At 40.3% G+C, this 17,628-nt stretch overlaps 1 protein-coding gene across 4 annotated transcripts in view; it reads right to left on the bottom strand.

Annotated features, from left to right (window-relative positions):
- Sulf1 (sulfatase 1) overlaps positions 1-17,628 on the bottom strand; it is a 175,404-nt gene that overhangs the window by 141,478 nt on the left and 16,298 nt on the right. Inside the window, exon 1 of one of the 4 annotated variants that reach the window (XM_021724879.3) lies at positions 5,663-5,967. The exons of the other annotated variants lie outside the window; for them this stretch is intronic. The gene's annotated coding sequence lies outside the window, so the exon portion shown is untranslated. Of the gene's footprint in view, positions 1-5,662; positions 5,968-17,628 lie in introns of those variants that run through there. 4 annotated transcript variants of the gene reach the window in all.

The following is a 17,628-nucleotide window of genomic DNA, read 5'->3' as shown; positions in this document are numbered from 1 at the left end:
CTGCTATAAAGCAACTAGATGACAAAACTTAACTCTCTTGGCTTTCCCCATTATTCAGAAACTGAGTTGCATTTCCTGGCTCTCAAACTTTGTAAACTCATCAGATTTTGCTGCAGAGAAATGTCATTAAAATAGTCCTCAGCAGAAAACACTAGCACCATTCATTGTGAAATGCTGTAACAGTAACTGGTATTTTTAAACTGTGAATTGGATGTATTTTTCTGTCTTGTACACATACATATATTTGGACAGATGTGGAAGGTAAATGTTTATTTTTCTTATGCATTTTTTTTTTTAATTGTCTAAGAGTGGCTTTAGTTGTCTTACTGCGGAGGTACATTCTGCCTCTGCTCTCTTCGCCTTGGAAAGCAATAACAGGTTCCAAACTGCTTTCTTTCCTAAAGGTTGCGTGGAAGGTCCAAAGTTTTCTCATTAGAAAACTTGCACTGAGCTACACAAATCTTGCCATTGTGGATGGTGCATGCATGTGGGACTATTACTTCATGCACAATGACATGAAACCAGAAAACATGTGAGCAGGAAGCCAAACCCAAGAAAAAATTGGGGAGATTCCAGCTTTCCGTGGAGCATAGAAATGAGGCGAAATCCAGCAACACTTTGGCCTCAGGTGTCTGGGGGCTACACAGCTGTGACCTATCCACTCTTCAAACACTATGTAGGCAAACACAGTGGCTCAGGCAGCACCCAGTCTGGAGTAAATCATTATGTCAACAAACCCAAAAAAGATTGCAAAGGCTATAGCAATTACTTAGAAAGCCAAGACTTGAAATGGCTTGAGTCACTTAAATGTGCAATTGCCAGCACCATATATGGAAACCCAGTATATTCCTCAGACTTTTAATTGTGCTAATGGGAATTCCCGAATATTGTCTTGCTCCTTTTTTTAAATAATAAGCTTTCCCATGATGTGAACTCTTTCTAAAGTATATATTTGGTGCTTATTTTGCATAGTTGAGATGTTAATAGTTCCTTTTTTGGAACTCTTCATTTTTTTTTAAATGGCAATAGCATTTTGGCAAAAGTAGGAATATTTTTCATCATCTGAAAGTCAAAGTGGGGCTGAAGATGTAGCTCAGCAGTAGCATGCTTGCCTAGCATCTGTGAGGCCATGAGTTCAATCCCTAGCGCCCCCCAAAAGAAGAAAATAAAAAAGGCAAAAGATAATTCCTAGTAAGTAATAAAACTTTAATATTTAGAGGTGGAAATGGCTTCTTAAATCTGTTTTTTGAATGTGTTTTTGAATGTGTTGACACAGCTCACCTACCAGAAAGAAAACTATTCAATTTTGCAAGATGAGCCCTAAAGGCTAACTTTTTGTAATAAGTGTCATTTGCTTCAAAGAACTCAGGTGGGCAAAGAGTTCCAAAATCCAGGAAATCCGAGAAGATTAAATGTGAATCCTAGAAGCCGTGAAAGAGTATAAGAAAACTAGGATTATCAAGTAATCAGAACTCAAAGATTAAAAAAGCCACTATTTCCTGTCTGCTTTTTTTTTGTTATTATTCATTCAAATGTTAAAAATGCTTCCAGTTGTCATCTCTAAAAAATTCACAAATACCACCCACTCCTTCTTTCTCCACACACTATTCCAGAGTGTGGGGGGAAACCACTGGTCATTTTACCCTGAAGAAGGGTAAAATGGCTGTAGACCAGGGAAGAAACTACATACTTTGCTTTAGTCTCCAAGTGGGTCCCCTAGTTCAAGGGAATAGAAAACATCCCTGCTAAGGAAAGGGATTTTTTTATATGAATAAATATAAGTTCTTTATGAACATGTGCTTTTATAAGTACATATATAGAATACTACTGGCTCACAGATTTTTTTTCCCCCTAGTCTCTGCTGATTTCTGAAGGATCAATGGAAATAAAAATTACTCTCTAATTTTGTCTAGGCAAGATTGCCTAGCCAATGCTTTCCTATTGAAAAGTTAATGGGAACACAACTTACCTGACAGCAGGAACTCAAGATTAAAGACAGCAAGCTAAGATTAAAGCCATAACCCAATGAGCCCAGATACTAGTCATTCTTGGAGCATTAGAACATAAGAAAGCAAACTCAGTCTTTATATTTCTCCTCAAAAATTCTGAGAGAAAATATCTGGCAATCTTATACTTTTTTTTTAAAAGCTACTTTTTATTCTTACTCAATGTTCCAGTCTAGTCTCTTACCAATATCTTATTCCAATCTTACCACAACTAACTCTATTTTCTTCTATATACCTGTACTTCTTCTTCTTATTATTATTTTTTTTAAAAAAACAACACAGTCTCTCTATTGCCTAGGCTAGCCTCAATTTCTTTATTTTTTATTTGTTCTTTTTAGTTATACATGGCCATAGAATGTATTTTGACATATTATACCTACATGGAGTATAACTTCCCATTCTTGTGGTTGTACATGATGTGGAGTTACACTAGTTGTGCATTCATATGTGAACACAGAAAAGTCCAACACCTTTTCTTATTCTGTGGTATTCCCTTACAACTACTCAATGGCCCAAACCCCAAACTAACATTATAGAGGTTTCTTTTTTCCTCCATTCCAGCATCCAACTCCAAGTCAAGAATGTTCTATCTTCCAGATATGCCTGGAATTTAGGCCCTGCTATCCACCTACATAGCTCAGGCCCTCAACATTTCTCATTTATACACAACAATAGCCTTTAAACTGTTCTCCTGATTTACAGTATTGCTGCTCTCAGGCCTCTGCCTAGACCAAGCTTGATATGGCCTCCTGGATAGTCTATATAATATCTTTTAAGGCTGGAAGTATTGCCCAGTGGTAAAGCATTTGCCCAGCATACACAAGGTCCTGGATTCAGTATTGGGAAGTGCTAACCTAACACTCAAATCTGGATTGTATCAAAGTTTATGTTCTTTCTAACAAAACCTTTTTTGGGGTTGGGTGGGATGAGGTAGATAATAGTGGTACCAGGGATTGAACTCAGAGGCACTCAGTCAATGAGCCACATCCCCAGCCCTATTTTATTTAGAGACAGAGTCTCACTGAGTTGCTTTGCGTCTGGTCAGTGCTGAGGCTGGCTTTGAACTCTTGATCCTCCTGCCTCAGTCTCTGGAGCCACTGGGATTACGGGCTCTAACAAAATCTTTCTAAAACATAAATCTCATCTACTCTCTGCCTTCCCAGCTCCATACAGAGTCCTCGAGTGTCTTCACATGGATTTAAGAGTGATCCTGAAAGTGCCATAAGGAGCCTGAGCTACAGTGTTTCCAAAATTCAGGAGAGTTTCACCACCAAGAAACAAAATAGTCCGAACAAAGGAACCGAAAGATTCCACTGAGTGAAACAATGTCTTAGTGATGTAGAAGACTGACATTTGGGCTCAAATTTCTTATCTGGATGTGAAACTATAAAACAAACTATTGTGGGATCAGAGGCTGGTCCTTGGATGAGTTTGTTTCACTAGAGTCAAGAGATACAAACAGCTCAGATAAAATACCAGCACAGCTAATGGCTGAGCTCCTCTTAATCTCCCAGCCTTCTAGACTCATGAACCATCCCGTCTTGTTCCCGTCTCCTTATTGTCACTGTACAGCCTCTTCTAGAATGTCCTCCCTCACCTCCTGCTTACCCATTAAAACTCAGACAATCAATAATACCTTTGTGAAAGGGTCCTTTGGCTGTGTCAGGCAGAGATAAATACTCTAGACCCAGTGTTGCCCTCTCAATCTTCAGGAACTACTCATTTCACAGGTATTATACTGCTATGAAAATGATCTGTTGTTCTGGTCTGTCTCTTCAAACTGTGAACTCTCCCACAGGAAGACATTAATCGTATTCACCTTTGTATCATTAGTGCTAAGCATAGCATGCAATCCAGAGTAGATGCTCAGTAAATGAATGAATTGAATAAAAGACTTAAAAAGTTATGAGTAAATGGAAAGGCACTGAAATGGACTGCTATTTCACACTCTGTGATAGATATTTCACATATATTATATCCTATTAGTCTTCCCAATAGTCGTCTCCTTGGGGTAAGCAGCATTCCTCTTATTTCAAAAATGTGAAGCCTGAGGTTGAAAATCTTGAAGATCTTGCTGCTGGTCTTATAACCCAGTAATGGCCAAATTAGACCTCAAATCTGGATCTTGTCAAAGTTTGTGTTCTTTCTACTGGGACTGACTATGCTTTGAGGCCAAAGTGATCTTTGTCATCAAATTAGCTACAGACTTTAGTGCTGACAGATGGCTTTTAAATTTAGGGATTAAAGCAACTAGGGTTCAGTTTCATTTTTTTTTCTTAAAATATTAGTCGTAAATGGACACGATACCTTTTTTATTTATTTATTTTTAATGTGATGCTGAGGATGGAACCCAGTGCCTCACACATTCTAGGCAAGTGATCTACCACTGAGCCACAACCCTAGCCCTCCAGTCTCATTTTTAACTTAATAATTATGTATTAGAATTTCTCAGAAGCTGCAGATAATTTGAAGTAGAAGTATTATTTAAAGAGAATCTTAAAAACAGACATAATTTTATAATGTTTCCCATGGTTTTAAATAAATAATGAAAAATAGCTCTATTGCCATCTGAAATTTCATATGAATTTTCTCCATTGGTCTACTTTAGTTATTATATTATCACATAAAACACTGAGCACTAGATGGATATAACAGATGTAAGAATTTAAGGTAATGTACATATACACACACTAGTATATACACATTATGTATGGGTTTCTCATCTGTTTATCTAAAGTTAAGGACAAGCTCAGTGGAGTAATCACAGCACTTAAGGCATTAGAGTATGGGACTTCCTTTTATATGTTGTTACCAATTTATACCTCCTGTTTTATGATCATGGTTTTACAAATGCAAATTATTCAATTACTACAAATAGAGTTTTACTTTTTTTTTTCATCCTTTCTACATGTAAGTTGTATCTTTCTTAGTGTTCTTCTAAAGTTTTAAATCCACCTTTGTTGGAAGGCAAATTCTCAAAGCCACAAGCAACACCCCTGAGAAGAACTCTATGTGAATGCAGCATTCTTTACAGAAACATAGTGTAATAAAGGGACTTTGGGTTTTGCCAGTGCTTAAGAAGTTAGTGTTCCTTTAATATTAAACCCTTCAGCCATGCAGTGAAAAATTTAATAAAGTGAACATGTCCACTATAGTTACAGTGTTTTCTACAGTTTACACAAGCCAGTGCAAGTTTCATGCCTACACTGAAAGATGGGATTTATTTCATAGTGTGAAAAGAAACTTTCAACAGTTGTTTTTAGCAGAAATTGTTAGTACTCAAGGCAGAGAAACTGAAGATCAAAATTGTTGCATCATTTCTCAAAGCCTAACAGGCCAGGTAAATAACCTAGTCTCCTTTCCAGGAGGTGTGTGTGTGTGTGTGTGTGTGTGTGTGTGTGTGTGTGTGTACAGCCAGACATGACCAGAATGCCCTGAAAGTGGCCAATTTAATACCTTCGCCTAAGTGTTCTTTTCTTAAATGAATTATCGACAGAAACCTCTTTCCCTCCTATCATCCTTAGGAGGGACCAACTTGGGTGGAGGACTTTGGCCCGAAACACATTTTCCATCATCTAAATAACATGAAACGCACAAGGGCAGGAAGGAAAGTTTCACGTCTTCTTTCTAAAGCAAAAGTAGAGCATCATACTTACAAAAGCCGCCTTCAGAATCTTCTCTTGAGAAAAAGCTCTGGGAACCGGGAGGAGGCAGAGGAGCAGAGATAAGGTGGCAGCAGGACTTCCTTCCTCATCGTGTAGGGGCGAGTCATTGTTCCTTATCTGCCCTGACCTCCTAGGAGCTCTGGGAGCCAGGAAGGCCTGGCCTCTGATCCTCACTGCCCACCCTCCTGGCCTCTGTGCCTCGGGTTTCCTATTTGCAGATAAAGCTGCCCGGCCTGACACCGGCCCCAAGATTCATTAGGGACTGTCTGCGAAGTGCTTGCAAGATGCTGAGGGTTATATAAGCCCGCGTATTATTATCATCACACACCCCCATAGAACCAACGCTGCCAGACAAACAAAAGGCAGTTCCAAGAAGAGGAGGAGCAGAGGCAGAAGTTACACTGGGGGTGAATTTCGGGACACTGCTGAACTGACTGGGGGAAAAAAAAGGGGGGGGGGGCAACTCAATATGTGTATGCAAAACCTCGGCAAACAAACAGTGCGCTGCAGCTGGCCGGCCGGCGGGCGAGGGAGGAGGGGGCGGGAGGGAGTCCAGGTTTCCAGGCGTGCGGTTCCGGCTCCCCGGGGCGCCCTGCACAGTAGCTGCCGGTGGCAGGATGGAGTGCACCAGGAAGACGTGGTCTTGGGAAGACAGGCGTTCCAGATACCAAGGGCTTAGGAAACACTGATCTTTTCCTAGACTCGGGCCAGGTGCTCGTACCTCTCTGTTCCTGGTCTCTTGTTTTCAAAATGATGGTTTGCAAGGAGATCCCAGTGCCCTGCGGACTCCTCTGTTTTAATCCTCTCCAGTTCTCTGGCTCTCTTCTCAGGGAGAGCAATAACCTGGACCCCGAGGGCTTTTTTTTTTTTTTTTTTTTTTCTGCACCAGACTGGGTCTTCTGAAGAAGTTTGCGATTTACTCCCAGCACCCAGCTTCCCTGCCACCAAACCCCGCCCCCTCCCAACTTGCTACTCATATTTTCTTAAGATTTATTATTATCTTGCCCTGCCCCTGGCACTGCTCCCCAGCATGTAAAAGAAATTCCTCATCCTGGCATTTAAAAGCCCACAATTTTTGTCTCCACACTAATTTCCCACTTCCCATCCCGCCCTCCAGCGTCACCTATCCCCAGCACATTAGAATATGAATCATTTTCTAAAGATGACCTTTGGGTTCCTCCATTTCCTAGCCTTACTCACATCCACCCTCCCCAGCAGGGAAGGGCCTCGCTGCTATTCTCTCCCAGGCTCAGTTCAAATCCCTGCCCCCCAACCCCTACCCCCACTCCCCACCAACCCCACCCCCACCCCACCCCCCACCACCCCGCGCGCGCAAAAGAGTTCCCAGACTTCCACTTTTTTCTCGCTGTTAACACTGCGTTTTCTGTTGTTCCTCATGGGTTGTCTGTCTTCATAGGTTGGGACCTGTGCTTATTCTCTCTGGGTGGCCTGGGTCAGGGGGCTGCGGAAAGCCAGGGCTTAGCCAGTGCTTATTGAATTAACTGACAGGTGACCCAATCTTACCTGGGTCATCACCTTGTGAGCTTAGGTGACAACCACCACATCGACAGTAAAGTATGTATGGTGGTCGGTGGTGTGCAGTAGGTTCATGATGGTTTGTGGTACCCCCTACTTTTGGGAAATGTTTGAAACTTTTCAGTAGTTAACAAATAGCTCAATGGTACAGTGGTAAAGCACTTGCTTAGAATAAGTCTCCAATTTTAGTCCCCAGCCCAGGAGAGTGAGAGAGAGAGAGAAGAGAGAGAGAGAGAGATGCAAAGCAAGCTTTTATAAAATGTGGAGGGGAATATCTAAACTTAAGTAGATTTCCTTTAGGAAAGTTTAACTGCTGGCATCCAGGGAGGCTCTCCTACTGCACAGTAGAAGACCTTTATAATATAAAGTGGAACTCACTTTGCACCAGGCCAGGTGAGATTTTCAGAAATCACACACTCTGGGATGCATTTATGGGGAGACTCCTCCACTTTCGAAAGAATGCGGGCCATCACCACAGCCACTCCACAAATGAGCAACAGCTCTCTGGCGAATTGTTTTATGATATACGGTGAAATATGAAACAGGATCTGTCAGGTACTGAATTTCTTGTGGCTTTGTAAAAAGTGTTCTTGATGTCATTTTCTCTGTTTTTCTTTGGTAAAAGCAACATGCTTTAAATTCCAACTGTGCGGGTTGGATAGGCTGTGGTGTCATTTAAGAGACTTGGGGTGTGTCTACACAGCACACGCTTTCCCATGCATACAGAATGTTCAGTGAATTAGAAGAATTTTCCCGCCTCCACTAATTCGGAACAATCGAAACCAGTTCAGGTTCTAAATAATTTCTGTCTTGAGTTCTTGGGGGTTTGATTCAAGAATGACAGGGATATCACTGCAATTTAGAAGTTCAAGTAAGCTCTTCCCTCATTTTGTTTTGCTCAGATCAGGGTCATAACCTTTATTAGAGCTACTATTTATCTCTACTAGGTTTCTGACACTAGGCTAGGTGTTTTTCACGCAATCATTTGTGTGTGTGTGTGTGTGTGTGTGTGTGTGTGTGTGTGTCTGGGGATCAAATCAGGGCTTGGTGTCTGCTAGACAAGCACTCTACCACTGAGCCACACCCTACATGCATTCTTTACCCAGCAATATTCTAAAATAGAACTAGTTTTACCTTTACAGATGAGAAAATCAAGTATAATTGTGTTAGTCAACTTTCCATTTCTGTTACATAATACCTGAGATAAACAACTTATAAGAAGAAAAGTTTTATGATGGTTCACAGTTTGAGGTTTCAGTCCATGGTGGGTGGACTTGGTTGCTTTTGGGCCTTGGTGAGGCAGAACATCATGGCAGGGAGTGTGTGGTGGAGCAAAGCTTCTTACTTCATGATAGCCAAGAAACAGACAGGAAAGGAGCTGGGGTCCCAATATTCTTTTCAAGATACCTCCCCACCATGACCTAACTTTCCTCCATCAGGCACCAAACCCTGATGGTTGTGTTGTCTCCAAATAGCACTACAGGCTGGGAATCAAGCCTTTAGCAAATGGGTCTTTAGAGGACATTTAAGATCCAAGCTGTGCTGGACATGGGGCAGGCACCTGTAATCCCAGTTACTCAGGAAGCTGAGGCAGGAGAATTGCAAGTTTGAGGCCACCCTTGATAACCTAGCTAAACCCTACCTCAAGATTAAAAAAAAAAAAAAAAGACTACAGATGTAGCTCAGTGGTAAAGCAGTTGCCTATCATGCATGAAGCCTTGGGTTCAATCCCAACTACACACACACACTCTCCAAACTATAACACTATAACTTTAGATGTCTATTCTCTACCTTAAACTACAGTAAGAGAGGATAGAATTCAGAGAGTGACAGAACTATAATTTGAATGTATTATATCTGTTCCAATCCATAGTCTATGGTTTTCCCATTCTCCTGAAAGCTGGAATCTGAGATATCATCTCATCTTCTGGTTATTAAATGGAGTTCCAAGGATGCTAGGTGTTCAAGGAAGTACAAGAAAACTTGGCTCTGTGTGGGAAGGGAGCATCTGTGAGAGGGAGGCCGGGTCAGTTAACTTGGGATCCACTTCCAACAAGAAAACATTATCTCCGTCTGTTTTACAGAGTGACTTCAGATTTTGTTTGAAACAAGCATTTTGCTGCTACAAAAGCATTTAACTCAGGCTGGGCATAGTGACGCAAAACTATAGTAATTCCCACTCAGGAAGGAGGCTGAGGCAGGAGGATCTACGAGCTCAGGAATTCGAGGCCAGTCTGGGCCACGTAGTTATTAAAATAATTAAGCTTGTGTCCAGAGATATTAAATGCCTCTCCCAAGATTTTATAGAGTGCACTTACTAGAAAAACTGCTTAAACCCTAGTATTTATCAATCCAGTCCAAAGTGACCCTTCACAGGAGACACAATAAGTGTGGGGAAGATTATTCTTTGCAAACAGGAATGGCTGAGAGAAGGTGAACATCACATAAGCCCATACAAATTATATGGGCAACTGGGCTTGTAAGGCCTAAAATTCATGCACTGCCTTGACATCTCTGGGTATTACTTGTCCCCAGAGGCCAACTGTGAGTTCCTCTGCTTTCACCTGATAAGCAGCCCCTCCAGTGGAAAAGGCACCTAGCTCATCCCTTATTAGCTCACTCTCCTATCCCACCACACTCTACCCAGTCCTCAACCCAACTTCTCTGTTGGCCCATGCAATTCTTCAAACAAGGCAATCCCATCCTCCCCTGGGAACCAGGAGGTACCTCATCCTGTTCTCACTATGTAGCAGGACTCCCAGAGTCGCTGTTGGTTCACCCTGTTCCCTGTTCCAGAGTATAGTCACTGTGTGGCCCTGAATCCTCCTCCTCTGGGTTACAATAAGTACATGTGACTAATAAACTGCTATGGATCTTATCAGTCCAGCTTTGAGTTGCACGTGTTTCTTCATCTCCAGAGCCCTGGGGTGGAACTCCCTCCTCCACCACTGGGTGAAGAGGAGTCAAACAAAACAATGACCAGACCTTAATACTAATACTAAATGGAATTTTTACAGAGAGCTAGCGCCAAATAGCCCATCCTTTGGAGCTTTGCTAAGTGTCAGGCTATTTGCAAATAGAAATGAATTTTCACTGAAATTATGTCAGTCAGAACTGACCTTTATTAATTTCAAGACCCCTGAGCTTTGCCATCTGCTCTTTTTAATTTTTTAAATTCTCACCTAGAGATTTTGGGGAGCAATAGCACTGTTCTCTTTCCAGAGGAAGCTTAACTACAGTCCTGCCTAAAGGCAAAGGAATAAAAAGATGACCTTCCATTCCTGTGATTTAAATCTCTGCTAACTGCATTCTTTCAGGAAATTGTAGCAGAAAGAATTTTTCTCATTTCTACAGACATTATAATAAACAGATCTTTTATTTCCATCTGAAACATCCTAATATTAATATATTTCCAAATTCTCAGTCCGAGATACAAAGCTTTAGAGGTAATTTCTTTTCCTGTTCATGAGATTTACAATAGGAAGGTCATGTTTGTACTAGACTTTGGTTTGAAATTAATCTTCTTTTCTCCTTTGGCATTTCTATAGAATCCAGGCACTTCATTATTTAGTCATTTCCAAATATGAAATACTTGTCATTCTTGAACAACGATCTAATCTTCCCTTTATGGGTGGAGAAACTGCGTTGTGGAACTTGTAAATCTTTGCCAGGGCATAGATCACTCAAGGTTGGGACTAGCCATTGAAATGCTTTTCTCTACACATTCTTAGACTACAAAGCACAAACGGAGATTGTTCCTTAAGCAGTACATGGGAGAGCCTCCAAACATTGGGAAGTATTAAAAGTTCATTTGCATTCTGCCTTATGAGACAAAGCTTATGGAATAAATAAACACCTTCAAACACCGCAACCCATTTCAACACCAACACCCTGCTATTGTTACTTTCCCTCTCTTCTGGATTGTGCTTCCTACAAGTCAAAATATATTCTGGGTTCAGTTGAACAAGGGTTCATTTAAGCCACATCTGTTGCTCATCAAGCCTCTATTTTAGGACTAGGGAATTCTTTTTCAGAGATAGTCTGTCTGGAAGATCTTATGGCAACAAATAGTCCTCATTAAATTTCACAACATTTTTCCAACATACATACAGTACTTGCTTTTATGTGATTCTAGAATCCAGGCATAACCCTGCCCACCCCCCCCCACTTCAAAGGATTCCTCACTTGACTAATTCTAAAGAGTAAATTGATTTTCTCATCATTTATTGTGTTTGACAATAGAAAGGCTGATGCAGCAACATTGCTAAAATGACAGCTCCTTTCCATCCAAGGGGAAGGAATGTGTGTTAATATTCTTAATGACTGGCATCTTTATGAGAAATGCGAAATCATTTATGTTTAGCAATAACCTGCCTCGGATTAAAAAGTATTTGATGCTTAGTACGGAAGTAATCTGTCAGGAAAAATTATTTAGACGGATGCAAATTAACTAAATAAATTCACTTACTGTGGCTTCCTAATGATGGCAATGTAGATTCAAGTTTGTTAAAAGTCAGCGTGAACTAAAGAAGGATCTGGAAAGGATCGCTGAAGAACTGATCTGACATACTACCGGAGGAAGAGACAACACATTTATTAGATAAATTCCTTTCGCATTTACTAAGAATTTCCGGAATGGATTTAAGTAAATCAAGGGAACACATTATGTGCGGATGCAGGTCTTGCTTATTCAGAACAAGAGCAGTAATACCTTACAAAACCATTGTGAGTCTGTTCATTGTGATGCTCTCGATTCTAAATGACTAGCTGTGTTGCCCATGAGGACATCTTCCAGTCCTCTCAGGGCTGGATTGGGCCTGAGCCCAAGGGACAAGCCTAGAAGAGGTGAGTTCTTGAACCAGCACTTAACAAGCAATGTATAGACTGTTCTGTGTGTTCTGCAGGAGAAGAGAGCCGTTCTTCTCTTAATAAGCTTGCTGTTGCACACCAGTTAACAAGTTTTTATTGGACTCTTAGTCTTCTCTTCCTCGCCAGATTCACAGTGAAACTTCTTTTAGCTCTTCACCAAAAAAAAAAAAAAAAAAAAAAAAAATCTAGTAAATTATGGGAAGAAGCACTTTGCCAGAGTGGGAAATTTCATTAGTCTGGGGGAGCAGGGGTGAAGGTGTAAATTGCAGGAAAATGCAAACCACCTCCATGTAATTGATGACTGAATTGTACTATTGAGCCTTTGTATGGAACTTTCTTTTGAGGGACTGCACGAGTTTTTGGAGGCAAATTGACTTGGGTGCAAATCCCAACTTTAAAGGTGTCCAAGTTATTTTTAGTCTAGTTCCTATACTTAAAACTGGAATGATTAGCACAGGAGTAACGAAGGCTGAAAATGAATGGCAGTGTCTTGCCTGTGGTAGTCATTCAGTATCACTCATTTTTTCCCTTTTCTGAGAACTTTTAGGGTATGAGTTCAGTATTATTTGCTCCAATGAACAAAAAACATATTCCCTTCCAAGGGAGCACTAGCTGAGGGGCAGTCCTAACAGTTGTTTAAATACAAAATTACAAAGGCATGGGCTGGGTATTTAAGTAAGTGGCAGAGCACCTGCTTAACATATGAAAGACCCTGTGATCCATCCCCAGAACTGCAAAAAGAAATGTTTACACACACACACACACACACACACACACACACACACACACACAATAATATGGATTTCTTAAAAAAGATGGTGACTGATCATCAGTAATAACCTGAATGTTATTGTTGCACCTTTAGACTTGGGGACAAGCTATCATTCACAAGACCAGGGAAGCTTAAAGTGTAGGAATTATAAGTCTTCAGATCAAACCCAGGGCCCTGTGTATTGCTGAGCTATATCCCTAGCCCTCTTCATAATTTTATTTATTTATTTATGCTAGAAAATAGTGCATTAGAAAGAAAGAAAAAAAATGAACATCATCCAAGAAATTGAGCATGTGGTGAATGGACTTTGTGCAAGCAATTTCAAGGCACAGATTGCAAATGCAAAGCCAGGCATGCCAAAGAGCAGGAGTGGGGAAAAGCCAAGGAGTTCAGACTAGGCAGAGAGGATGGAGAAGAAGAGGGGTGTCCAAGCCAGGACCCCGAACACGAACAACTGCAGAGGTTGCAGACTCAGAGATGCTGATAAAGATGTGCTGAGACCTAGAGAGAACAAAATAAGCCTCAATCTGCAAGGAACCCATGTTTCAGGGTGAAAGGTGCATTTAGTGAAAAGCAGCTGAGTCGAAGGCTAGAGCCTGAGGCAGACATGATGGACAGAAAAGGGAATGATAAGGGGCAGCACTTCAAGACTTCAACTATGCCAAGTTGAGTAATCCGAGCCCTGAGGTGTGACTGACTCCAGTGAATGCAGTTTTCACCCTGCAATTCCCTCACATTGCTGTGAAGTGAGGCCGACGGGGCTCCTAAGGTGTCCCTGTGCTACACATGTGGAGCAGGACAATGCCACTATTACCCAAGGAGGAAGGGAGCTGGGTAAATGTGGTCCTCTGCTGGACTTTCACCCAGTTAGTATCGACACAGCCTGGCTCATCCCTCTGTGCTCATCTTGGAGAACATCTGGTTCCTAGATGACCTTCTTTATGAAAACCAGCCAGATCTAAAGAGGCCCAAGCTCCACTTTCTCCCCATTTGAAAACCAAATGACACCCACCAGCACAATGACAGCTTACCATCACCATGGTAGCCACCAGGAAGGACTGGGTAAGGAAAGCAGGCCGTGCCTAGATTCCTAGAAAATTCCACCCCTTTCCCTTAAACCTGATGATTTTTTCCCTCCATTTTTTGCTGCCCTGTATCTGTGGCTCCACATCCCACCCCCTCACTCCCAGTAGATTAAGAAGTTGATTTGTGACCTAGACTCCCTCTGCTCCATTCTTCAGGCATTGAAACTTGCGTGCTGTTGATGTTCAAATTGGGTTTCCTTAATTGGCTTCAAGAACCCGAAGAGGGAAAATTGTACCTTGAGGGTCTCCGCCTCTTGAGAGGGGCCAGCATTGCATTGGTAACATAAGTATTCCTGTTTGAGGGAAAATAGATCCAAATGAACATGATGGGAAACTTTGGAGTGGGAAGAAGCCACAAAGAACTGCTGAATGAGGAAGAAGAGAGTTGGGAAGATGTATCCCACTACTCCCTCAAGAGCACGCCTTCTCTCTGGCCCATCCCTTCCTGAGTTGTTGCTCAGCTGCAGCTGGGACCCTGGGAAACTACCTGTCACCAGGAAGGTGTTTCTGCCCTGCCCAGGAACCACGTCTTGGCCAGAGCCTTCCCTTCTTTTTAGTCTAACTCATTATACCAAAGGGAAAAATTATAAAATCCAACCAGCAGTGAGCCTGGACATCACTTTTTTTTTTTTTTAATCAAATGGACAAGCAATTATAGTCTAAAAGGAGTTATCTGGGCAGTCAAAGGCCACATCTGTCAAATTACTGACAGAGTACTTCAACTTTCTAAGGGCTGACTTTTAGAATCACTTAGAAGTGAAATTTGTTTGTTTCTTTCTCTTTCCTGGCTTTGAAACTGAGCTTTACTATAAAGCAGAGGTGTAGCGAATTGAGCCAATTTAACTTTTAGGTCTTGTGTTTAAGTATTCAGATCATCATGTCTTAAAACCTTTTAAATAGAGAACTTGAAACATCATTCATTCATTTAACAAACATTTATTGAGCGTTTAGTGTGTGCCAGGGGTGCTATTGATGCAGATAAGATGGGGTAGCCTGCTTTTTCATGAGATTTTTCCTTACAAATGATATTCCTAGTAAGAATTCTCTCAACGGTAGCCCTAAAAAAATAACTAAATATAATGAAAATAAATTAAAGTATCAATTGAACTTAAAAGGAAAAAAAAAAGGCGGGGGAGGGTTGGGAGTACAGCTTAGTGGTACAGTGTACGTCCAGCACGCGCCAAGTATTGGGTTCAATTCCCATCAACAACAACAACAAAACCAGAATGAAACAAAACAAACAAACAAAAATTCCTTCAAAATCAGGGGATATAGAATGAAGATGATGGTTAATGGCAGGGGCCAGGAGTCAGATTGCCTGGTTCCACATTCTGCATTGATCCTGAAAGTGAACAACTTTGACCCAGTTAGTCAAGCTCCCAGAGCCTATTTTCCTTATTGGTAACCATGAGGATTCTATGTTATAGAGATATTGAAAACATTAGATAATGTATGTGGAGCATATGTTTAAGTAGCTACACAAGGTTAAGTAGATATTTAATAAATCTTAGCTGTTATTTTAGAAGACATTTATAAAACATAGGCATCTTTCTGACATTTTGTTTTGTTCTTTGAGAAAATGATATTTTTCTATTGCCAAACATAACATAGCTCTAAAGTTTTAGGTATGGTTATTTCGGAATAGGAAAAGGCATTGGAATTTTAAGAGAATATATTGGAGCAGGGGTGGGGTGTGGTGGGTGGGTTGGTCTGAGAGTGGGATAGGGCCTGGACTTGTAACCCCTCAGCTACTCAAGAAGCTGAGGAAGGAGGGTTGCAAGTTTGAGGTTAGCCTAGGCAACTTTGCAAATATTATCTCAAAATAAATAAAAAGGGCTTGGGGTGCAGCTCAGTGGTAGAGTGCCCCAAAGTTCAATCCCCAGTACCAAAAAACAAACAAATAAACAAAAAACACAAACTGGTTGGTATTTGAAAGAGTACCGGTTCTGGGATTTAGGACATGGGTATCTGTCTAAACTGTGCCATTTCATAGGTATGAACATTAATGGTAGAAGTAAAGTGATAATAAAACTGATAAGTGAGCCTGTGAAAATACATAAATAAATAACTTAAAAAAGAAATAATCATTATGTGATTTCCCTTGGCTAAGGTACTGATTATAACCAATTGGCTGTTTAGTGCGATTGTGGTTTGTAAATACTTAAGTGCAAATTACTTTATAGTTAATAGAAATAGATTACCGATTTACAGGAAGTTTGGAGAGACAAAAGACCTGGATCCTAGTTCTTCACTTCACCTCTACTCAGTTTTTTTGTGCATGAAAATTATTCAATTCCCTTGTGTCTGTATTTCTTAAAACAAAAACAAAAAGCCTTGTATTTGAAAATAGCTTCAAACTTATGGAAAAGTTGCAAGAATAATAGAAAGAACATTTGCATATCAGTTATTCAGATTCATCTATAGTTAACAATCTGCCCCAATTGCTTGTTTTATGTTTTTTAATTGGTGCATTATAATTATACATAATAGTGGGATTCATTATGCCATATTCTTGCATGCACATAATTTGATCAATCTCATTCCTCAGTACCTCCCCTTATCTTCCCCTTCTCCCTCCCTACCCCCTTACTCTAGTCTACTGGTCTTCTTTTATTGTTATTATTATTTTTTAAATTAGTGCATTATGATTATATGTAAAAGTGGGATCCATTGTGGTTATAGTTGCACATGAACAGAGTGTGTTTGGTTCATTTCATTCCCAGGGCTTTCCCAAGCTTAAACAGTTTCTTTCTCATGTGCCACATAGGATGGGGTCATATCTCGATAAGTCCACTGTAAACTGAAAATATCACAAATTGAAAATGCATTCGATACATCTAACCTATTGAACGTCATAGCTTACTAACCTATCTTAAATATGCTCAGAACACCTACGTGAGTCTATGGTGTGGCAAAACCATGTAACCCAAAGCCAATTTTTTACAGTGTTGACAATCACATAATTTATTGCATATTGAAAAACAGAATGGTAGAATGGGTACCACATCATCATAAATCCTAAAAATCTTAAGTTGAACCATTGTAATTTGTGTATTGTGTGTGTGTGTGTGTGTGTGTGTGTGTGTGTGTGTGTGTGTGTATATATATATATATATATATATATATATATATATATATATATAGAAAGAGTGAGTGAGAGAGAATGAATAATATGTCCCCTCTCAAAAAACTGAGTAATCTGCACACATGATCTTTTACTGGTAAATATTAATATTTTGGTATGTAGTAACTGAGGCTATGACTTTATCTCTTACTCTTCAAAATGGGCACAGGTGATTACGTGACATGCTGCATATTGTCAAAAATCAACCAAAACGTGTAAAAGCACTTTAGAAAGTATGACGTTTAAATGTTATATAAAATTAAAAGATGCATATTTCATCAACTATGGGGGAAATTAAATTACATAAAACTTCAAAGGACTTATAGATTGGAGTGGAGCAGAAGCTAAGAAAGTCCATTGTCCTTTTCCATAAAGCCAATAAATAGTGCCAGATTTATTTTTGCAATGGGAGGTGAGGGGGAACTGCTTCCACACTGTGTGTCACACTGTTGAGTGTTTCCTCCTGCAAGGACAGGTGTTTTGTTTTTTTCGTTTGTTTCTTTGTTTTTTTCTTATGAAATTTTTCACTTTGTTTTAACAGTTTGTCATTTTATTTATTTATTTATTTATT

Source organism: Ictidomys tridecemlineatus, chromosome 7, assembly GCF_052094955.1.
Source record: "Ictidomys tridecemlineatus isolate mIctTri1 chromosome 7, mIctTri1.hap1, whole genome shotgun sequence".
NCBI classification, from domain to species: Eukaryota; Metazoa; Chordata; class Mammalia; order Rodentia; family Sciuridae; genus Ictidomys; species Ictidomys tridecemlineatus.
Note: the sequence above shows the minus strand (reverse complement) of the source record. Positions and strands in the feature narration are given on the sequence as shown.